Genomic DNA, 21,863 nt, shown 5'->3' with positions numbered 1-21,863 from the left:
CAAAATCAACATTTTTTGTTTGACTTTGGAGGTTTCACTGTATTTCACAACTGGGATCAAGGGAGAAGTCTGCAAATGTTTTTTTTCCCCCTGTCAGGAGAATGGAAGGAGGTGCACATGCGAAGGGTTCCCAAGCCTTTTGCTTCCACCTCAGTGAGGAAGCATTCCTAAAGGAAAACATCAGGAAGCGTGTCGCATGCAGCTATACGTTCTGCTTTAGCATCGCTTTTTTTTTTTTTACTCGCATGATGTGCTTTGTCGAATACTCACACATCCATAGTAGTGTGTGTGTGTGTGTGTGTGTTTTGGTTGGCCTGCTTATCCGTAGCAGACGATTGGACCTGTTGCTTCTCTAGCCAATCATATGTTGTCTTGGAAAGTCGCCCTACTGATGAGGACAAGCTGTTGTTTAATTAAAATAAGGGGTGGGGTGAAGGAAAACAAGAAACAAACCCCGAGGCTGAGTTGATATTATCCGACGATGCCTTTCACGGAACACCTGACTGCATTGGCGCCAATGTTCGGGGAGTAGGTGAGCGGGGGAAGAAAAAAAACAACAACAACAATTACCCATCTGCGAATGAGCAGCAGACACTTAATCGTCTGGGCTCGGTTTTGGAGAAGAGGAGATTCTACCGAAATTGTGGGAGGCAACATCAACCGGCAGCATTCTTCTACTCTGCAGAGTATTATTCTAGCTGAAGGGTTTTTTTTTTTAATCCTATGATATCCCAAAATTTGACGTCAATTATTCAAAAGCTAATTTAATCAGGATGGACAAGCAGCTGGTCTTGTTTCTCTCGTAAGTCACAGCGCCAGCTACTGGCTTGGCATGCTCATTGCACGTATCTTCATCATTATTTCTACACCGAAACAGCCTTCGTTTCCACGACCTTGAAATATGGATGTTGATTCTCAGCTTGATAGATTTTAGAATGACCACACAAACACTTGGAGCCGCCCCCCCCCCCGAAACCGTTTTTGACTGAATTTAAGATCCACCCATGTTATTATGGATGCCTTAATTATCTGACCGACGTGGCTCTCTAGCAGAGCGGAGGCTCAGGCATCCAGGGTCCATCGATGCCCTCTCCATCCATTGAAAGTGACACGTCTGATGCAATGTTTGTGTACAGGCACAGACTTGGCTGCCTTTACGACATTCTGAGCACATCATAAGTGACAGCTACAAACAACCTCAAACAAACTGGCAGTATGTAAGATGACGCCTGTATATGGGACCCCAGCTGGTACTCGGATTTAGTCCTTGTTTTTTCGCTTTAACCCTTATTAATATCATCCAGACCAGTGCTGATTTATGATCTACTTAAGGCGGGTACAGAAATGAATATAAAGTGGATTTAAAAAGTCCACACACTTCTGTTTATAAAAAAAAAAGAAAAAAGAAAGAAAAATGAGACCGAGATAAATCATAAAAAAAAAATTCCCACCTTTAATCTGACCTGTAACCTACACAACTTGAAATGAAAAACTGAACTCTATTCGAGAAATAAAGTACAAAAACAACAGAGATCATATCTTGTTGTACAATGTGCAACCCCTCTAATAACCGAGGATGTGGCTGTGTTCCGAATTAACCACTAATAGTACTTCTCAGCATTTTGTGGAAGAAATTATTCCCGTGGCTTGATAGACACACACACAAATGTTCCAGATACACTTTTGGCTGACTATTTCCATCACATCTGACATATAAATCTGGAAGGGATTAAAGGAAAAAAAAAGAAAAATTGGGGATTTGTCGGACACCGGGTCGTCTTTGGAACGTAATCTCTCCTCTACACATCCCTATTAACCGTTTGAGAAGTTGGGAGTGACTTTCAAGCTCTGATGGGCCCAATGTGGGATAATGACAGTGGGCGATTTCAGGTAATCTGGTTAGCGTGCGACTGGGGCCCGGCGCTGTCGGCTCTGTGGCAGACTCAAAATGGTTGCAGGGGTTGGTGGCAAAGGACAGAGAGGAAGAAGGGAAACGAAAAGGGAGGGCGGACCTGGCCGGGCATGAGATCAGTGGCAACGGCTGACTCAATGAGACATTTTCCCGCACGAAGCTCTCTCCTGCAGCCCGTTACCCATCATCGCAGCTCCACAGCAACATGGGGACACGTGAATGCACTCGCAGCTGTGCGCTTTTGCGCAAGCACGTGTGCAGACGCACACAACATGCTCCCGGTCCAACGTCGGGAACATTTCTCCTGTTCAAACTCCACTTTCGCCCCCTTTTCCTTTTATCTGCCAAGCGAAGATGCTGCAGGGAAGAAGAGATGCCCAGTACGTGACATATTACTCATCGCAGCCTTGTGGTGGCCCTACGAGAATCATGGAAGCTCCTGACGCCCAGTCAATCTTTCACCGAAGCGTTCCCGGGGTGGGGGTGGGGGGGGGGCGTTTGTCCACAGGTAAATCCGGATGGGCCTCGCCTCAACAGAAGAGAACCGTCAGGCAAGTGCACGCTGACGCCCCCTGCTGGCGCCCCCCGATGGACTTTGCCGGACACAGCCCTCCCTGACTCACACCCTCGCCGGTTGGCTAAAAATGAGTCGGCCATGCAGAAAAAAAAATCATTCAGGGAGGGGGAACCACGCAACCAATAAATGGAAATTAAATATATAAATGGAATGGAAATTATGAGGACGCTAAACCAAACGGGGAAGGTATTTACGTCAATGTGTGGTTTTACGATTTGAAAGGGTCAATTTGTTCACGTTATGACCACATAAATACATCCAGAATTGAATATGGAGGGTGGGGGGGTGGGGGGGAGAAATGATTATTTATTTTTTGTGGTATTAACTACTAATTAATTAACTAACAAACTAGTTCAGTCGCGACAAAAAGTCAGAGCTGGAGCCTCAACCACGGACAGAGCGCCGGTCCAAGTACCGGTTGAAAATTTCGTCGCTAAGAATGCACACGGCTTCCCGTCTCTAGCTAGGCCTCGGAGACAGCAACCCCTTTTGCCCCCTTCCCTCTCCCGGCGTTAGCTTCTCGCACCGGTACGTGCCCTGCCAAGCCACTTTCTTCTTTTCCTCAACCGAAGATTACCGTGCTTTGGCTCCAGAGGCAGAAAGGATTTTCCTCGCCAACTGATAGCAGTTTGTCCGCGCTCTGCTTCCCCACCAGTGGAACTTGGCCACAACCCCGGAGGACGCTAATGCCACCGCAGTTGTAATGGTCGCCCGCCAACAACGTGACAATGAGTTACTCCTGGCTCACTGTTGCCGTCTCTTTTGCTTGTCAACCCCGCACAATGGAATTAGCGTGGCAAAGACACTTTTTCACCAAGGACCAATGTAAAAAAATTTTTTAATGCTTGCCCAAGTTCCCGGAGATTACCACCACTGTGTTTTCATCTTCCCTGCCAAGCTAACAATCGCTGGTACAATAATTATCATTCAAAATCCCAAATCCATCGCGATATGGTGCACATAGCGTTGCTAGCGTGGTCAGCTAAAGTGAACGTTAGCTTGGCCGCAGAGCAGCTGAGAAAACCCCCACGAGCCCGAATGAGTTAAAAGTGCCGCTAATGGGTTTAGTGAGGCCAGAGATCAACCGTGAAGCCATCTCAAGCAGAAGCAGAGTGCCTCGCTTTGTGGGCCGCTGCTCCTCAAGGACCGCGGGATGTACATGTTGAAGTTCGGGGGGGCGAACATCCTACAGAGCATATTCCATTCGAGATTGAGCCGATGTTGCTCGGGAAGACCTAAAGTGGATCTATTCTAAGCTGCGGCTGGTGAACCTGAATCTGCAAAGTGCAACACCACTCAGTCATGAAGTGAGCCTGGTGACCCCCCCAGCATTCAGCACCATGCTGAGTTCTTGGATGATGAAAGCAAAGTGGCTGGTAAAAGTGTTGCTGCCACACTGTAATGGCAACCACGATGACAAAGCCGCTCAGGAAGAGACGCTTATACGGCGGGTGGTGCGCGTCCGATGACGTCTAGTGAGTAGAGTGAGACCACCCGAGGACACACAAAGACCAGAATCCTTAACTTTTACAACAAATACCAAATAGATGTTCCAGAAAAAGAGATAAAGACACAAAAGGGGCTTCTCAGCGACTAAGAGCCAATCCCTGGCGAGAACTAATCATGTCCTGTGATGCGAACCTTCCTTTGGCAGACCTTAGAGGCCCCCCCCTCTTGAGAGAATTGCTAACACGGGAGCAGAGTGTTTAGCTGTTGGCTGTGTCACGTCTGGGGTGTTGACAGGAGGCCCGGGCTATGCTGCTGCTCAATCGCAGGACTTCTGTGGGATGCGTGTTGCAGTTTGATGAGTGTTTCTTGCTGCAGTGCGTGTGGAAGAGAGGGAGAGAAAGGAAAAAAAAAATCACACCCACCGCAGCCACCCCCCCAATCAGAAATTCGCATTTGCCAGCATAAATATAAACCCGTGTTTATGTGCAGGCATGCACATGCACACTTCCCCCCTGCCCACTTGTGCAGGAATGCACAAACACTCGTGAGGAAAGGGCTCGAGTGACCCAGCGTGGAGAGATAAGGCCGCTCTGCAATTCAGAAATATGCAACCTGCATGTTAACCACCCCGAGAGCGCAGCCTCCCCCCGGGTGCTCTTACTGCCCTCTCTCAGCTTCCTCTCTGCAGCCCCCCCCATGCTCGCTGCCTCACGCATACTGTACCTCACCAGTCATCCCTCTATCCCGCCTCACCTAACTCGACAACAACAGGGCAGAGGAGGGCAAAAATGGAGGTTCTGGCGCAGGCAGAGGGGAAGAGAAATGTCAAAGGGTGGAGGATATATTTATCAGCGGCGGGTTTTTCTGTCGGTCTTGTAAACATGTGCGGAGTCTCAGTGAGCTGCGGCAGAGCAGGGGCAAAGAGTGCTTCGGGAAGGTGAAACAACATACGGACGACTAATGAGGTTTCGTTTGGAGGGTTTCTCTGGAGGAAAATTGCCAAAAAGGATGGGTTTGGCCCGGCCAAACAATCCTAATTTGGATCAGTATGGCGTTACCTGCAACGTAGTCCTCAACATATACGACGTGACGAATGACATAAGATGAATTAGCATACAACTGTACATACACCTTGTTAGCCGCCTGCGCGACATGCTAACATAAGTATGATTTCTTGTCATTCATTCATTCATTCATTCATCTTCCTAACCGCTTGATCCTCACTAGGGTCGCGGGGGGTGCTGGAGCCTATCCCAGCTGTCTCCGGGCAGTAGGCGGGGGACACCCTGAATCGGTTGCCAGCCAATCACAGGGCACACAGAGACGAACAACCATCCACGCCCACACTCACACCTCGGGACAATTTAAAGCGTCCAATCAGCCTGCCATGCATGTTATTGGAATGTGGGAGGAAACCGGAGCACCCGGAGAAAACCCACGCGGGCCCGGGGAGAACATGCAAACTCCACACAGGGAGGCCGGAGCTGGAATCGAACCCGGTACCTCTGCACTGTGAAGCCCACGTGCTAACCACTGGACTACCGGGCCGCTGATTTCTTGTCAAACAATACAAATATAAATTCAAACGCACAACAAGAAACACATGTAAATTGGTCTGAATGAGCACGAGCTATCAGGTAGGAAAAAAAGGAAACGCAATCCGGGAGAATGTCAAGTCTCCGCACATTAGTCGTGACTAAAGAGCGCAGACTCGACATTCTTGAGACCGACATGACCACACGACACATTGACTCGGATACTAATATCAGTCTTCTTATTGAGAGGCTGATGAAATTTGCATTTAGATTGAAATGACTTGGGCACGGCCAGGACACCGGCGAGGGCCGCAGAAAAAGGCGAGTCGGGCAAGCGTTCGGAGACGGCGAAGCTTAAGCTTTGTTGGCTCATTCAAAATGAAAAAAGACAACAAAGATGTGCGAGCATTGATGCCCGCACACTTTTGCAATGACATGTAAACTGATCAGGTGATGCAACTGGATTTCATTTTTTTTATTCTAGCTTTGTGAAGGGCATTTGGTGAGTCTAGATCAGTGTCGCCGCAGTTACCTTGAAAATTAACTCATTAACTTTACACATGAACTGGCATTAAAAGTAACGTTACCGATTACTTGATTTTAAAAGTAGCTTACAAGTTACGTTCAATAGATGCTGGGAATCAACAGGCAGGATGAACACATGCAAAAGGCCCCTTCTTGGCTTCTAGGAAGCGCCACAAACTCGGGGGGGGGGGGGGGGGGGTCACTTTAATATCCATCCAATATAATTAAATGAAAACTAGTAATTACTCTATATAAATATAAAAAGCTAATCTGGATGCAGTAGAAGTACATCAACGGCCAAATACTAATAGGCTACAGAAAATGATGACTCAAATACCTCACCACACACCGTTTTTTTACAGCTACATTTAAAAAAAAATCTAGAAAAGTTTACTTGCATCTCTAAATAAAAATGAAAAAAAAATCCATTGGACCAGTGTCATATTTATTTCTTAACCATTAGGTTACCATTTGTATGCGATGGAAATATGGAGGAATATTTGTTCATGATTTGATTATCAGTCAGAAAAGCTTCATCGTCCTCCACAGAAGTTCACATCCGGCGGACAAGAAGCTTTTTTCGACAACAAGAGCGCCGCCTTGTGTTCATATTTTATACGGGCACCAGTGTCATCAAGCCGTGCAGCCAAAAGGAGGCGGCCAAGGACAGCTGACTAGACAACGTCTACATTAGTACAAAAGCATGAAATTACATCCGCCAGCGTCTTATTACGTCTTCATTAAAAATAATAATAATAATAAATAGTTATAATATAACTATAATAATAATAATATAATAGTAAATAGTAATAAAAAATAAATGACAACAAAGCTGCGGTTGCATGAAAGAAGCAAACCAAATGTCCTTCAAGGAAAGTCATTTAGTTATAAGTATTAAATCCAATTCGACGAGGGTCGGGGAGGGGGTTAGATTTAAATTAGAGAATAGTTTGTCGTCGTTTGCGAGTCAGGAATTAGTATTCAAACCTGGTCAATATGAAATTTAGAACACGGTGACTATGCAGCAATTAAATAGAATGGACTCAATCATTAGAAGGGTGTGCAGCATGACAACTGCATTTACATTGATTCATTAAGCCCCCCCCCCTCCCCCGTCATTATGAACACCACAAGCACGGCTCACTTTGGGCCACATCACGAATCAATAAAGCCTATTCATCAGCCGGTGGATTTCTTTGTCAGTAGCCCCATTACAGTATCTTAATGTGTGGCAGTGCAGAAGGGACAGCGATATGGCTTTAGGAGGGGATGGGCATGCATGAAGAGCTCATAGTAATTTACTAAAATCACCCTGCCTGGAAGATGTTCCACGTAGGACAAATTAATCCTGTCAATATAATCCTGTTGATATTAAAAAAAAGGGTGATGACATGATGAAATGACATTTTTTTGCCTCCAAGCCAAGAATGTTAATTTACCTGGTAGGTAATGTGTCAGTGAAGATAGCGAGAAGAAAATGAGCGCTCAGAAAGATTACAGCGAGCGCAACAAGGTGTTTCAGTGACGAATAATCCCCACGGAGCAAATAGCTCTTTACGACTACTTTCAAGTTTAAAGAGAATCCCGGTGCAAAGATGTACACAAAGCGAGATAAAGAGACACTTTTACAGGGTGGGTTTGGAAATATTTAGTATTGAGGAACCTTTAAAGTTGAGCCCAATCCAGAATCAGAGATACTGAGTGACTTCAAACCATACATTGAACTCAAGAAGGTTTGCATTGAGAGATCAGTACTAGTCTTTCATGATGGTATCTGTAAGGTAACATTAATTTAGAATGTAAGGAATTTATTTCCAAGGGCATGTTGACCTCACGGTTCACACTTCTAACTCACAGTTCTTTTTGTAACATAGGAGCAGAAAAAAAGGGATGGCATACCAGGAGAAAACTAGACAAGTAAGAAAGGCTGAGCTGAGATTTTTTAACCTGGGAGTTGAAACTACACAAGATAATTAGATTTGTGAAACTTTGATTGCACTCTGCGGAGACAATTCACCAGACTTAAAAATCCTCATTAAAAATATTTTTAAAAAAAACATTTGGCAAGTTAGAACTAGAGTCGGGCACTGTTCTCAGTTTTATTTATTAAAGGCAATGGTGAATATTTTTTGGCGGGGGTGGGGTGGGGGTGTAGAAGGGCGAAAAGTAGGGCATGACTTCATGTCTTATGGGAGTTTTTAAGCCACTCTTAAAGGCTTAGCTCTCCCCCATCACACCTAAATAATGGAGCGTTTGTATAAAGTCTGGGCCTAATGGCCACATCAGCATATGAATGCAGCTGCACAGCGTTTATGCTCGCAACTTTTTTTATTTTTTTCTTCATAATCTTTGCCCCGGTGTGAGAAGATGATTCCAGCACATTGGTTGGAGCAGATTCTTTGCAATACCCGCTATGACCAGCAGATGGCAGCGCAACCCTGAAACCGTAATGTGGGGTGGTGGTGAGGGGTGGCTGGCGGAAAGGGCGAGTGCTCGCAGTGCAGAGGGGAGCGGCCTGCAGCGGACTGGCCAGCCAGAGCCGCAGTGCATCAAACGCAAGGAGACTTAAATTGCTATTAATAAGCAAGCCCAGGCTCTGCTGGGCAGTGTGACCGAGCACGGGATTTATGGACCATCTCGCCGGCGGGCATCTTATAACTCATTCACCAAGATTCATTTTTAATCATCTGCTCGTATCTTCTGTACTTGGGATGCACGTTTGTTCCATGCCAGGTGACCAATGAGTAGACCCCCCCCCCCCTCCCCCCAGTGCAGATTTACAAAACCAAGCATGAGGCTCTCACGAGTAGATCTGGCGGGAAATGCTAACTTATTTAGAATACACAGCTCGTGGGCCATAGGTGGGCGTGCCACCCACAACGATTCTTATTGGTGAGTTAATATTGATATTTGTTGAAGGAAAGCAACTCAAAGTGACGAACGCACGAGTACCGATGTCACAAAATCATGACATGTTGCATTGTTATTATGTGCTAGGGTCTTTTTTTTTTAAATCCTGGACTTGAATTATCCTCAGAAGAGGATAGTTCGAGCGTGGTTTTTTTTCCACCTCTCCCTACCCAGCGTTTTCCTTTCTGAATTCTGATTGTAATTTTCCCCATTGCGGGATAAATAAAGGATATCTTAAACACCGCTCGCTCGCTGGCTGGAAAAAAGCATGCGGTCGATCCACAGTCTACTATTGCCAAACAAGTGAAACAGCAGCAAGAACATTCCACGCGTCCGTGCATTCGCCATGGTAACAAGTTTTCCACTTATTTGCTCAGACAGCGCCGGATCCAGATTGAGTTGAAGTCGTGTGAGGTTGAGTGCCCCGGTCCAATCTGAACATTGCTACCGCTTCTCCGTGACACCTCCCCTGCGCAAGACATATGGCGCACTATGCGGCTATTGCCATCAACAAAGGCTCATTGGAATGTTGTGGCAGGACTGGTTTATAAATAAAACAAAGCACTGACGACAGTTTGTGCGTTGACAGAGGCAATGGAGGGAATGGGGGGGAGAGAGACACCAAGCAGAAAATTGCATGGAGTTAGCGAGCGAAAAGGATGCGGGGGGGGGGGGGGGGGGGGGGGGGGGGGGGGAATGGAGCAATTAGCGGAGGGAAGGCAGCGACTGAAGACAGCCTCATTGCTGCTATAATTCAATTAAAAAAGGAGACGCTTCCGAATGGGAGAATATTTTCCTTGACAACAGCCAGTGTGAGGAGGGGTGTGTGTGTGTGTGTTGGGTCATGGGGGTGCGGCTGGAGTAGACCTCCTGCTGGGCTGAGCATAGAGCGATGGAAGGAGGCGTACACCGCGGCAACGGGGACATTAACACTAATTCAAAATGGCTTGTTGGGATATTTCCACGGCGCCATTGATGTTAATGGCAGTATTTCGAATCCTGCCTGAATGGAAATCAAAGGGAATATGAACCGAGCCAACTGACTGATCGTATACGGAGCACATTAATATGCATCCATAAGGCAGAGATATAATACACGTCGCGCACGTTTGTCTGGCGGCGCAGGTCGATGAAACCGCTGATGTCTAATCAAGTTGCCGGCGTGTGAAGTGGACGCCTCTCGCGCGCTGGCAGCCGCTGATAAAGCGCGGGTTGTAACATCCGGCGTCTGCGGGGGCAAAAGTGCCACGCCACGAGTGAAAGCGCAATTTCTTCTGAAGAGAGTTTGATCCTGTAGGAGCACAGCTGGGTTTGCTGCGACATCCTGCCATCCAATTACCTTGGCAAGTTGCCGTGGTTACAAGTGGGTGGGGTAAAAAAAAAAAATGTTGACAGCGGGTTGAGTACATCATGGCAGGCGCTCGGGGGGGCCCTTTTTGCTTCTGACCAAAATGTGTACTTGAATTCAACTTTTTCCTAAGGTGAGCGTGGCAGCCGGTATATCTATTTTTTGAAAGTACAACAATTCACAATTCTACCGGGATCTGTGCAGTGTGTGGAAGCATGACTACATTCCAGCCATATTCACGTTTAAAATATATTCAGTTGATTGATTCCCCACCGGGGCAGCCCGGTAGTCCAGTGGTTAGCACGTCTGCTTCACAGTGCAGAGGTACCGGGTTCGATTCCAGCTCCAGCCTCCCTGTGTGGAGTTTGCATGTTCTCCCCGGGCCTGCGTGGGTTTTCTCCGGGTGCTCCGGTTTCCTCCCACATTCCAAAAACATGCGTGGCAGGCTGATTGAACACTCTAAATTGTCCCTAGGTGTGAGTGTGAGCGTGGATGGTTGTTTGTTTCTGTGTGCCCTGCGATTGGCTGGCAACCGATTCAGGGTGTCCCCCGCCTACTGCCCGGAGACGGCTGGGATGGGCTCCAGCACCCCCCGCGACCCTAGTGAGGATCAAGCAGCTCGGAAGATGAATGAATGAATGAATAATTCCCCACCCCCCAAACTCTTCTACCAGTCATGCCCAATCAATCAACCCCCCCACCCCCCACCCTTTAAAGATGAATCCCACAAACAGGCACATTGGGTTTTATAAGATTACTCTGGTACACCCCCCCCCCCCCCCCACACACACAAACTGGCTGTAATGGATTTAACCACCTTGTGATAACAAAAAGAAACAGATTGCTGCATTCCGCCTGATTTACCAAGTCTCGTCTCAGCTCTATTGTGCGGCGAGCAAGCCAAAATGGGAGGCTCGAAACTCTGCCCTGTAGGGGGTTCCAAAAGCTTTTCCCTGGCTTCCGCTCAGGCCGTCTCGAACAATGTCCACACATAATGACATATAATCATCCACACGCAAACTATATCTTCAATGGCTGAAAACTGACTTCCGCCCAGCAGGGCAAAAAGCCTTTTTCAACCCCAAATTTGAAAAAAAGCAGCATGGAGATCTCTTTTTTCCTTCAATTCATTTTTTTTTTGAACGTTAACTTCTCATGAGTGCGCTTGGATTAGATGAAATAATATTTCACTGAACGCTACATTATATTTATCGTTGCTTTGAGAGTGAGGGACTTACAACAGCGGAACCTCAATTCACCAAATAAGTCAAATTTTGGAGGTTGGCCATGCCTTAAAGGGGACACGGTATATGATGGAAATTTCTTTTTTTTTATTGCTTGTCGACAGTTAGTTGGGTCTCTGGAGAGCCCGCCTACTCAGAAAGCGTGAAATGACACAACCGAGTAAAAATCTCTTATTAGCTGCTTATTTCCAAAAATGTGTCTGTGAGCCAACAGTTCCAAATTGCAATTTTTTTTTAATTAGCAAAACTGCAATGTCACAATATTTTAAGTAATAAAACAAATAAACAAACAAAAAAAAACCTTGGCAGCCAGTCCTGGCAAATAATGAAAATGATAAAAGGCCCTGAGTGAAGCTGTCTCAGTGATACTGAGAGAAGATATTTACTATACAAAATGCTTGTTGGTCAAGAGGTAGTGTGTGTTTTTTTTTTTTTAGTATCTTAAGGGAAAGTGTAATGAAGTGGAAAGTAGCCATGTTTTTGTGTTGAATTATAACGGTATTTTCTAGGTCATTTATTTATGTGTGTTGTCTGTTAGAGGCTGGCACCTACCAAGAATAATTTGTGTATGTTGCTTCTCATCTTCTCCTGGTCACATTTACCGCAACCTGCGATCAAATCTCCTTCCTCCATTGTCAGCAGTGGAATGACGCCGATCTGAGAAGGAGAAATGACAAGTTGAAAAGCTATTTGGCTCCCTTCCAGTGCCTAATTGTGCATCTCTGGATACTCTTTCCAGAAGTAAAACACAACCATCCTAAGCACCTCATCAGAAATCATTGTGACAAGGCAGTGTGTGTACAGCCAAGGGGAGATTAGAGGACTTGCAAAGCGGGCTCTGAAAACATCGCTAAGGAGTGGGCAGCGAGCCAGTTAGCCGGTTAAGGTTTGAGGAGGAAGCGGGGACACTCGACACTTGAGCGTGCTTACAGATGAAGCCCGGGTTAGCCGGCGATGAGCACGTAGGTGGAACCATGTCAACGCTGCGAGCACAGCCACCGGCTACAAACAGCAAGGGCCGGCTTTTAACCGGAATGCATTTGAATTCCGCTGTATGTTAAACTTTAACACGAATGTGCGACAAAGAGCCAGAGTGAGCAAAAGAGAAGCGAGAGAGACAAGCGCGGCTTCAAGCGTACGAAAGGATTTTGCCAAGTGGAGCGGAAATATTCCCCGAGTCCTGCCGACACTTGACAAGACAAGTGTGTGAACGCTGCTGTGATTTCTAAAACATTAGGAAAAAAAAAATAAAATCATACGGAACATAGAGAAGGAAGAGCGCTGGATAGTCAATCACAGCAAAGGACAAGACGGGGCATTTGCGTTTGCGGAGGGCAAATTTGATACCGAAGACCAATGTACAGCTACTTTGGATCAAATGTAAGACACTCATCGCTTTTGCTCCACTTTTGGCTAACGTAGAGTTAGCCATTCAGCCGACAGCATATCTGAAGAGTCTAAGGCAGATGTGGGCAAACTACGGCCCGCGGGCCAAATCCGGCCCGTTGATCTTTTTAATCAGGCCCGCCGAAGGTTGGTACACAATTAAGGTTCAATGTCAATAACTGCATTCATTTCATTTGGACTTGTAATGACAGGCATTTCAACGCCAGGTGGCACTGTTACTTGAAGTTTCAGAGCATAGGGAGGAAGGGGGAGACGATACGGAAGCCTGCAGTAACGCCAAATCAAGCAAATCCCGTTCGATATGACAGAATAATGTACTCTTAAAGTCTGAAAAACGTGCCAAAAAATGCAAAATGCTGCTTTTTAAATGAAGAAATCCAATTAATATTATGTCGAATTTAGTTCACCCTTTTGATCCGGCCCTCCATAATATTTTCTGGTTCTCATGTGGCCCTATGCAAAAAAATAATTGCCCCACCCCTGGTCTAAGGGACGCCTAGGGAGCAGAAGTGACAGGTAACTCTCCACCAATTAATCCCTTGGCACGTTTATATCGCTAACTCATGCAAAAAAAAAAAAAAAAACAACAAAAAAAAAACAACAAATGGGGACAGCGTTAATTATTAATGAGCGCCGATCAAGGAGGGAGCTGAAAAGAGGTGAAATGAGCTCATACGCCAGCTCAGCGACAAGCCCGAGTGTTTCATTACAAAGAAGAATATGATCTTCAGATAACGTTCCTCTCTCGTTTGTCTTAGTAATAAAATTAGCTGCTGCTGCTGCTGCTTTTTCGTTTGTAGTCAACTTCTAAAGTTGAGGAGGGGGGGGGGGGGGGAAGCGGCGAGGGGGATTCGTCATCTTTCCGTCCTTGAAAGTAGCAAATGGCTGACTGGTCGCAGCGGGCGGCCAGTGAGCGAGAACCACGTGAGTGACCTTGGCACGGTTCTGTGGGCTTGGGGGGGGGGGGGGCACGGCGTCTCGCAGTAATGCTTTCTTTTTTTTATTCCCCCCCCCCCCCCCCCCCCCCCCAATGCCGATTAGCGGGCGGGCAGCAGGCAATGGACGGGAACTAAGTGTCATCGTACTGAAGGCCATCAAGGATCCGGAGTTACATTTTCTGGCCAGGAGAATATGGGCGGAGGGAACCGTATCCTGTGGCGCGTGCGGGGAGGGTCCTCGGACCAAGATAATGGAGGGACGGTTCAACAGAGGGTCAAGGAGGACGAAGGATCAGAACTGATATCAGCTGGGGAAGAAGAGGCAGCTGTATGCATTCAAGAAATCTTTTGCAGCGGTTACAAAATGAACCGGGATCAATTATTGAATTCTTGTTGAGAAACAACCCCCCCCCCGAAAAAAATTGGGGGTCCGTTTGAGTATTCTTGTTTTTGTAGTGTATTCAATGATGGGTTGTAAAACATTTGCATGGAAGGTATGCTCGGTTACCACTGGATTAACTGTTTTTCATTTGTTTTTATATTTATGGCCTCAAAGGGTTCTCCCCCCCCCCCCCACCCATCCCCGTACACTCATTTCATGTAATTATGGCATTTCAAGGTTACGACCGAGGGCTCCCCCCATCTTCGCCGGTTGCAAAAAACCCCCAATGATTCCTCATTATAAATGTGGAGATTCAGAGCACAAGCTCTTGTCTGTCACGCGATGGCATAATGGCAGCCACCTTTCCTGTGTCCTTGGCTCCTTCCCTCTTATTCCTCGCGCACCTCAAGTAAGTCTACCCCACTGCTGTAAATCTTTCTCCTCTCCAGTCAAATCAATTTCAGCAAACGGTGCCCCCCCCAAAACCATGCAGAAGCGATGGAAATGCTCTCATAAAAGCACGGCCGGCCAAAGCCAGCGGTAATGCAACGTCTTTCACGATTTACTTGGAGTCCTTGCACTGATAATGGGCCCATCTTCCAGGTGCTGGAGCATATGCAGAACACGGGGACGGGAAATTCTGCTTGTGCCCGTTCACTCCACTTGAGCCGCGCGGAAAACACTGCAGCAGTAAAGCAGTTGTGGCATCCCCGTGTCACGATATGCGTGTAGCCACACGTGCCTCGAAAGAACAAATATCACCCACGGGTGCTTATGTAGGCATGCGCACATGCCGATTTTCTCAATCCCTGGGCAATGTAGTGCTAAAAATGATAATGCAGAATCAGAATATATATATATATATATATATATATATATAATTTTTTTTGCTGAGCGAGCAGTGCGAAGGCTTCCTCAGTCTATTGTGAACACACACAGGTTTCGCTATGATAAGACTTAATGAAGGGGTGGCGGTGGAAAAAAAAATATCATTGAGGTTCATTAAATATAAATTAGTGACAGATATGAAATTGAACGCTCTCTTTGTTGCGATACAAATCCCAAGCGAGTACACGAGCGTAAGAACGAGCGAAGAGTAAACAGAGATCGTGCTACAGGGTGGCATTTGAATCCGTTGCCACTGCTTGACTGACTCAATCATATGTAATTGTTCTGATAAGTACAAACAAAACAAAGGCGTGTGGAAAATGGAGGTCTCGCCCTCTGCAATGGGTTGGAATATTTTTTCTCAATTAAGAAACCACTCATTCATTTTGCTAAAAAATACACTGATCAATTGTGTATTTACGAGCGTGTTTTACTTTGCCAGTAAAAGTAGCCATTGTTAATCTGTATTCGCGACTCCGGTGGATAACGTCAACACGGCAATCACAGATGGAAGAGAGGCCGGACGCTATCTGTGTCGGCGTTTAGAATTCATACGTCGAACTAGACTTTGTGGGTCACAAATTACTTTACATCAAAATCGGCCACCAAAAAATAAAATAAAAAGACCATCATTAAAATAGGTAAAATATTGTGCATAGCATGTCAGGACTAAATATTTATCCAAAATAAAACAGTGGATGTTCTCCTAAAGTTTTAACATTACAAGAAAAAAAAAATGACATTAAAAGTTAAACACAACCAAATTGTACTTGGGCAGCAATTCTATTGCATTACCACTAGAGGGAGCCTGCTTACCACTCGGGCTGCAAAAATAAGGTTATTAATTGTAAATAGTTTATTTATATGCAGACTTATCACATCCAGTCATCAATCCCCGAAGATTGTAGTTCAACAAGCGTTACATTTTCACCTTTACACTGCGTGAAAAGAAACTCAACTCGAGTAAATCCTGAGAGGAGCCTGCTTTGATAGAGGGCTTTACGTCCCTCTCAGAGGGGCCCGGGGGCTACGCTTGCAAAACAGCCACAAATCAATACTGCCCACATCTGTCAGGATGTGATTAAATTCTCACGTTCCCTTGGCATGGATGATGACCCAAAGAAATGTCTCCTTCGACTAATTAGTACACATGACTATGCCGGTAATCTCACCAAAGAAAATGGGCCCATGCAAAGCGTGACCGAATGACCGCTGATCGTGCCAAAACTGGGGTCTGACACAATAAATTCCAACGAGTGGAAAAGTTACAGAAAATGAAATACTTTTCTGAGCTTGGACCCAACGTGCTGGGTGAGAATCGTCAACCCAACGTGTTGGGTATAAATCACCCAGCATTGGCACTTTTGGACCCAAACCTGGCTTTGCTATTCCGAGCAATTTTGTCTTACTTTCCACCCGGCAGCTTTGAGAGTGTGTTATTAATTTTGTTGATGATGACTACTTAATCACGCAAGAGATAAATGAACTTTGCATGGCACTGCAGTGCACAGGGCTCGTTGTTGCTCGACGTTCAGGCTCGACAGAGCGCGTACTTGGCGTAATGATCCATCGGCTGTGCGTCTAATGAAGATCTATATTCTACGTGAATGCTTGCCCACTCCGTCGGCTTGTTAATGAGCATATTTGTTTGCATGTGTGTGTAGGTGGTGGGAGGGGGGTGGGGGGGGGGGTCGAGTGTGTGCACGTGAGCCAATACGCAGAAGAGCCAGGATAGGTGGGGTTAATGAGCCAATCACAGTCCATCAGGGAAGACATTAAATGGCCGAGACAAGTTCACCGGTCACCCGCTCTTGATTTGCTCTCTTTTTCTCCCAAACTCACTTTTGCGTTCAACTCGTACCCGCCCGTCTTATCCTCTCCGACCGCCACCCCGCTCGTTCACTTTGCGCTTTACACTCCCCTCAGATTAGCGTTAAGAGGGGATATTAGAATCGGCTTCAAAAAAGGCTTCTTCGTCCCCCCACCCCGGATCATCTAGTGCGGTACGTGTCACTTTTTGGCTCTCTTGAAGCCGACATAGGAAGCTGAGAGAGCATCAAAAATGTCGGAAAGAGTCGTGTGTGACATGAGCGCGTCCTGCATCACGGCTCACGATGGAGGTCATGTCACAACAGCCATCACATTTGAGGGAAGAAACTTCCTCGTGACAGATTGTTGTTCTCTCCTTGACAATAGAGGCCCCCCCCGCCCTCCACCCCACTGCAGGTTGTTCCCCCCTGTCCCCTCCCCGGAAAAAGTCAAGACAATTTAAGGAAAGGTTTGAGTGGTGCAATTTATATTTAATGCAGAGTGAATAATTAATGATACGCATGTACCATTATCCTGAAAGTGCTTGTTTTGGCTGGCATAAGACCATTTCTTTTCTATCGGTCTATTGGGGATGCCCTAAAACAAAACTTTAGCTAGAAGAATTCAAATAATTTTGCTCATTTACTTTTTCATTCCCCCCCCAAAAAACCCGTTTGTTTTGTAAAGAGTCTCAAATGGTACGTCTCGCCTTTTCCATTTGCAATATAGTCACTGTAGAAGGATAATTACGGATCTTCTCAGGACATTTCCGAAACAGCAAATTCAATTCTCAAAATAATTCCGACAAAGAGCAGAAAAACTTCACCATGCAACCCGCAATAGACAAAATACCCTAATTTCCTCAGAGTTTCTCTTTTTCTTTTTTCCTCAATGAAAGGATGATAAACGGCACAGGCATGATCGGTACTTTAAGCTAAATTTGGCCAAAGAACATTCAACAAAATAAATGTGAAAAAAAAATGAACACTCCTTGAATCGTATCAAATTGGCTTTTCTTGGAGACACGCACGCCTCCGGTTGAATTTCATACAGGTGATGTCACAATTAAATTCATCCGTCTTCTATTTCGTTTGAATGGAATCTAATGGAAGTGCATGTATCCGTATAATTGCAAATAGTCTAGCGTTTATAAATTAGTAATTAGTCACCGGGAGACTCTTCTTTTTTTTTATTTTTTATAAGAAATTCAAGATTCATTCATGATCCATAATCAAATAGGGAGAGCTTTCTGTCCTCTAGCATCAATAGCTTTTGTATTGTGCCCCTCTGAGACTGCCGGTTCAACAAGCCCTCCAGATTCACCTTTTGCGCTGCACAAAACAAAAAACAAAAAAAAATAGAAAAAAAAACCTCACACTCGTCCTTTGTGCTTTCCCCCGATGGGACTAAATCCCGCAAGGAGGCTGCTGTGATGAAGGGCTCGACGTCCCTGGCGGAAGCGCCTGGAGCTGTGCTGACAAAACAGCCGCAAATCAATACGGCACACATCTGGCCCGGTGTGATTAAATTCTCACCTATTGACGACCGCTATACACGCAGGCACAACTAATACCACGGTGCACGTCTCGCACATGGCGCGCTACAAATGTCTGAAGTGTTATATATTCTGACAAGGCACCAAATCGAGCATGTTTATCACGACCTCAAAGAGTTCGGGACCAGTGGGGAATTTTCTCCCGTACAGACTACAGCATTCAAGCCACACGCTGGCATTTTACACGCAATGTAGACACATCAGAGGCCTACACACACAACACGGCTGTGAACAGAGAGGAGCAAGTTTACAAAAGCATATCGTGGTTGCCGACGACGTGATTTGGTTGTTTTCCATGTGAGGATACGATCAGGCATAATAAAGCCCCCCAAAAAATAAATCGAGAAATAAATAAATTCATATGACCCAATGTTTGCAACACAAGCGTGTTTTTAATCTTCTCACTCTACAAAAGTCCCACCAGTGTACAACAAGAGTTTTTCGGGGACACAATAGCCTGCCGCAGCTGAGCTAGCAAAGGACAAGTGGACGGAAATTCATCAAAAAACAATAATCAGCACGAGAAGGCAGCTGATCTACTGCGGCATCCCATCATTATGTAAATCTTGGAACTTAGCTTCCTTCACCACCAAAAGACCCTCATTTTGATAAATTAGCTGCTCTCCATCTTTGGAGAAACAACAGAATAGAAGTGGATGGTTGCTATGGAAACTATGCAAAGGAAGCATTTGAGAGAGAGCGGGCAGCAGGAGTGTGTGTGTGTGTGTGTGTGTGTGTGTGTGTCAGCGCAGGTGGGTGCGTGAGGAGAGCAGCGTTGCCAATCAACAGGTGCAGCGGTAATATCAGGCTCCAAATGGGATTGTAAATTTGATTTTTGGAGGCGGCCTCGTTGAATAGTGGATTAGTGTGGCAAATAATGCCGTTCGTTGGTGTCAACCAAGACCGAGTATGAAACTGAAGGCGCTTCACTCACCGTCGTCGCCGCATATGGAACTCATTAGTCGATCACTGGCCAGGTCCATGATGAGAGAGTCCAGGAGGACAGCAATCAGTAGAGCTTCGACCTCTGCCAAGATCCATCTGTCGTTCAAAGGGCAGTTTGCAATTAAAAAATATATATATATATTAAAAAACATCGGGCATATTTTTCAACATTCATGATGCTGACAGGCCTACATATGATCTGTGAAAAAAATAAAATCAATACAGTCTCCTTTGGCCCCTGCCTGAGCTTTTAATTTGATATACAAGAAACCACCACACCCAAGGAAAAACAACCAATCAGAGACGAATGGTGGAATGTACAAGGAGTCGGTCATTTGTTACACACTGGTCACAACTCCACAAACAAAAGTAAAAAAAAACTTTAAACCAGATTTAGAGCTCTCCTCTCATAGTCATTTGGTCGACTCGCCAGCAGCATGACTCGAGCAGTGTCACTGCTCCACTGATTGCACAGTTTGCTGCAATTTGCACATTGTCCGCTCCCGCATAACACCGTCAACTATCCAGACTGTCTGTTGCGCCACAATTAATAGCACGAGAGGAGTTGCTTCAATTGGTGGTGGCTGAATGCGGCTGTAAACACTCCCACAGCGGCGCAGCCAACCCCCCCACGCAGCTCCACCAGGCTTTATAGTGTGATTCAGGGGGAGGGGGGGGGCACTTGTGAATGCTGTGGTCAGCAGAATAATGCTGCCTGGAGGATTTGAAACCATAGGGACGCGTGTGCATGGATGTAGCTTAACCTCAATTAATTACTTTGGGAGCAAACCAATTCAGAAGTCCAGCATGGCCACATCGACCTCCAGCTTTAATTTGTTGCTGATAATAGAGCAGAAATCCTATATATATATATATATATATATATATATATACACACACACTGGAATGAGCCCATCCCTAGCGTCAAGTCATCTTTGGCTTTGGCTGACTTGATAAAAGATGCAAATGTGGGCAAGCGAGTGTACGTTCAAGGGTACATGAAACCTTGACAACGATTCATGAATCAATAATCCTTGTCAGATGAAATGGGAAGATAAAGGGTTGTCTCTCCTGTGGGGTCATTTCTGTGTTGACTGGCCTCTTTTTCTTTTCCTTTACATTTTTTTGTTTAAATCACTCTGTGTGAGGCTGGCACTCGCAGTACTGCACTACAATTATCAAAACAAAACAAACTTACCACATTGCGTCGTCCACCGATCCAATTACGGTCAAAATAGACAAACATTGCAAAACAACTTTCCTGGGTTATTAGAAAACTGGGTTTCAGGTGTGAAAGAAGGTTTGGGCGGTTGGCCCTGTTGCGATTGGCTGGTGACTGGTGCTGTGGGTGTACCCCAGCAAACGCCCAAAGTCAGCTGGGATAGGCTCCAGCTGTAAACACTTGCAAAAGCTTAAAGGGGAAGTTCATTTTTTTTAAAAAGTCTTTATAATAATCTGTTTCATGCACTCCCATTGATAAAACCAGATTATTCAAATTAGCCGCTGTGATGTCATTTTGAGTCTTGAGCAACTGACCGCCTCCTAAGATGGATAAAAACGGATACATTTTTGCTTAATTCAATACTCCACAAGTGCAATATTAATCAAAACAGTGTGTTTAGACACATAGAACATATTATTGTAAACGACCACTTTTGACTCGACTCCCCCCCCTTCAAGTTTCATGTGATGAACCAGTGTGATGTGAAATTACTCACAAATCAGGCACATCTCATCATCACTTTCTTTTGGACTGATCGGCCGTGAAGCAGCGTCACAAACCTGATCCCGGAGCCGCCTGGGAGCCTGCTTGCTTGCGGCTGAGGACGACAGGTGTTCATACAAGGCAGTGGGGTGGGGATTGGGGGGGGCCGTCGCCACCTGCTCGGGCCCCACAAAAAATGTCATCGTCGAGCAGCATCTGAGCGCCTGTCACACACGATAGATGGAGGGCAGCCGCTCGAGTTCTCGGCTTCCCTTTCTCTTCGGTCAGCTACAAGGATGGGCTGAAACCTTTGAGGGGATTGAAGTAAAAGTACTTTTACTTGAGTCATTGTATTCTGAAGTATCTTAACTGAGTAGAAATGGTGGCTCGTCTACCCACTTTTGCGTTTCATGACTTGTCCGAATGGGCTGATTTCAACGAGGCAAGAAATTGTGTGCACAGAATACTCTATAATTCGTGATCCTTTGGGTATTTGGACAAAAGCATGTCCCAGATAAATTATTACATCACCTGAGAATGTTTTAAATTGTGTGTGTGTGTGTGTCGGTGGAGGAGGGTGGGGGGGCACATAAAATATCTTCTTTAAAGACTTACTTTTATCAACGTTGACAACCCACTCGAGAGAATGAAGTGCTTTTTTTTTTTTTTTAATTGTAACGAGGCCATCAGATGATGTGATGGCTGTTAAAACGAACCGAGAGCAAATCATCGTC

At 45.7% G+C, this 21,863-nt stretch overlaps 1 long non-coding RNA gene across 1 annotated transcript; it reads right to left on the bottom strand.

Moving 5' to 3' along the window:
• Positions 1-208: 208 nt before the first annotated feature.
• On the bottom strand, positions 209-20,852 carry LOC127592436 (uncharacterized). Its single transcript, XR_007960130.1, has 3 exons — positions 20,623-20,852; positions 19,414-19,520; positions 209-503 (listed from the first exon to the last, which is right to left on the bottom strand). It is a non-coding gene; the product is annotated as an uncharacterized LOC127592436 (long non-coding RNA).
• Between the last annotated feature and the right edge of the window lie 1,011 nt (positions 20,853-21,863).

This window comes from Hippocampus zosterae, chromosome 19 (genome assembly GCF_025434085.1).
Source record: "Hippocampus zosterae strain Florida chromosome 19, ASM2543408v3, whole genome shotgun sequence".
In the NCBI taxonomy this organism is placed as follows: domain Eukaryota; kingdom Metazoa; phylum Chordata; class Actinopteri; order Syngnathiformes; family Syngnathidae; genus Hippocampus; species Hippocampus zosterae.
The sequence above is the reverse complement of the archived record's forward strand: the minus strand, read 5'-3'. Positions and strand labels throughout refer to the sequence as shown.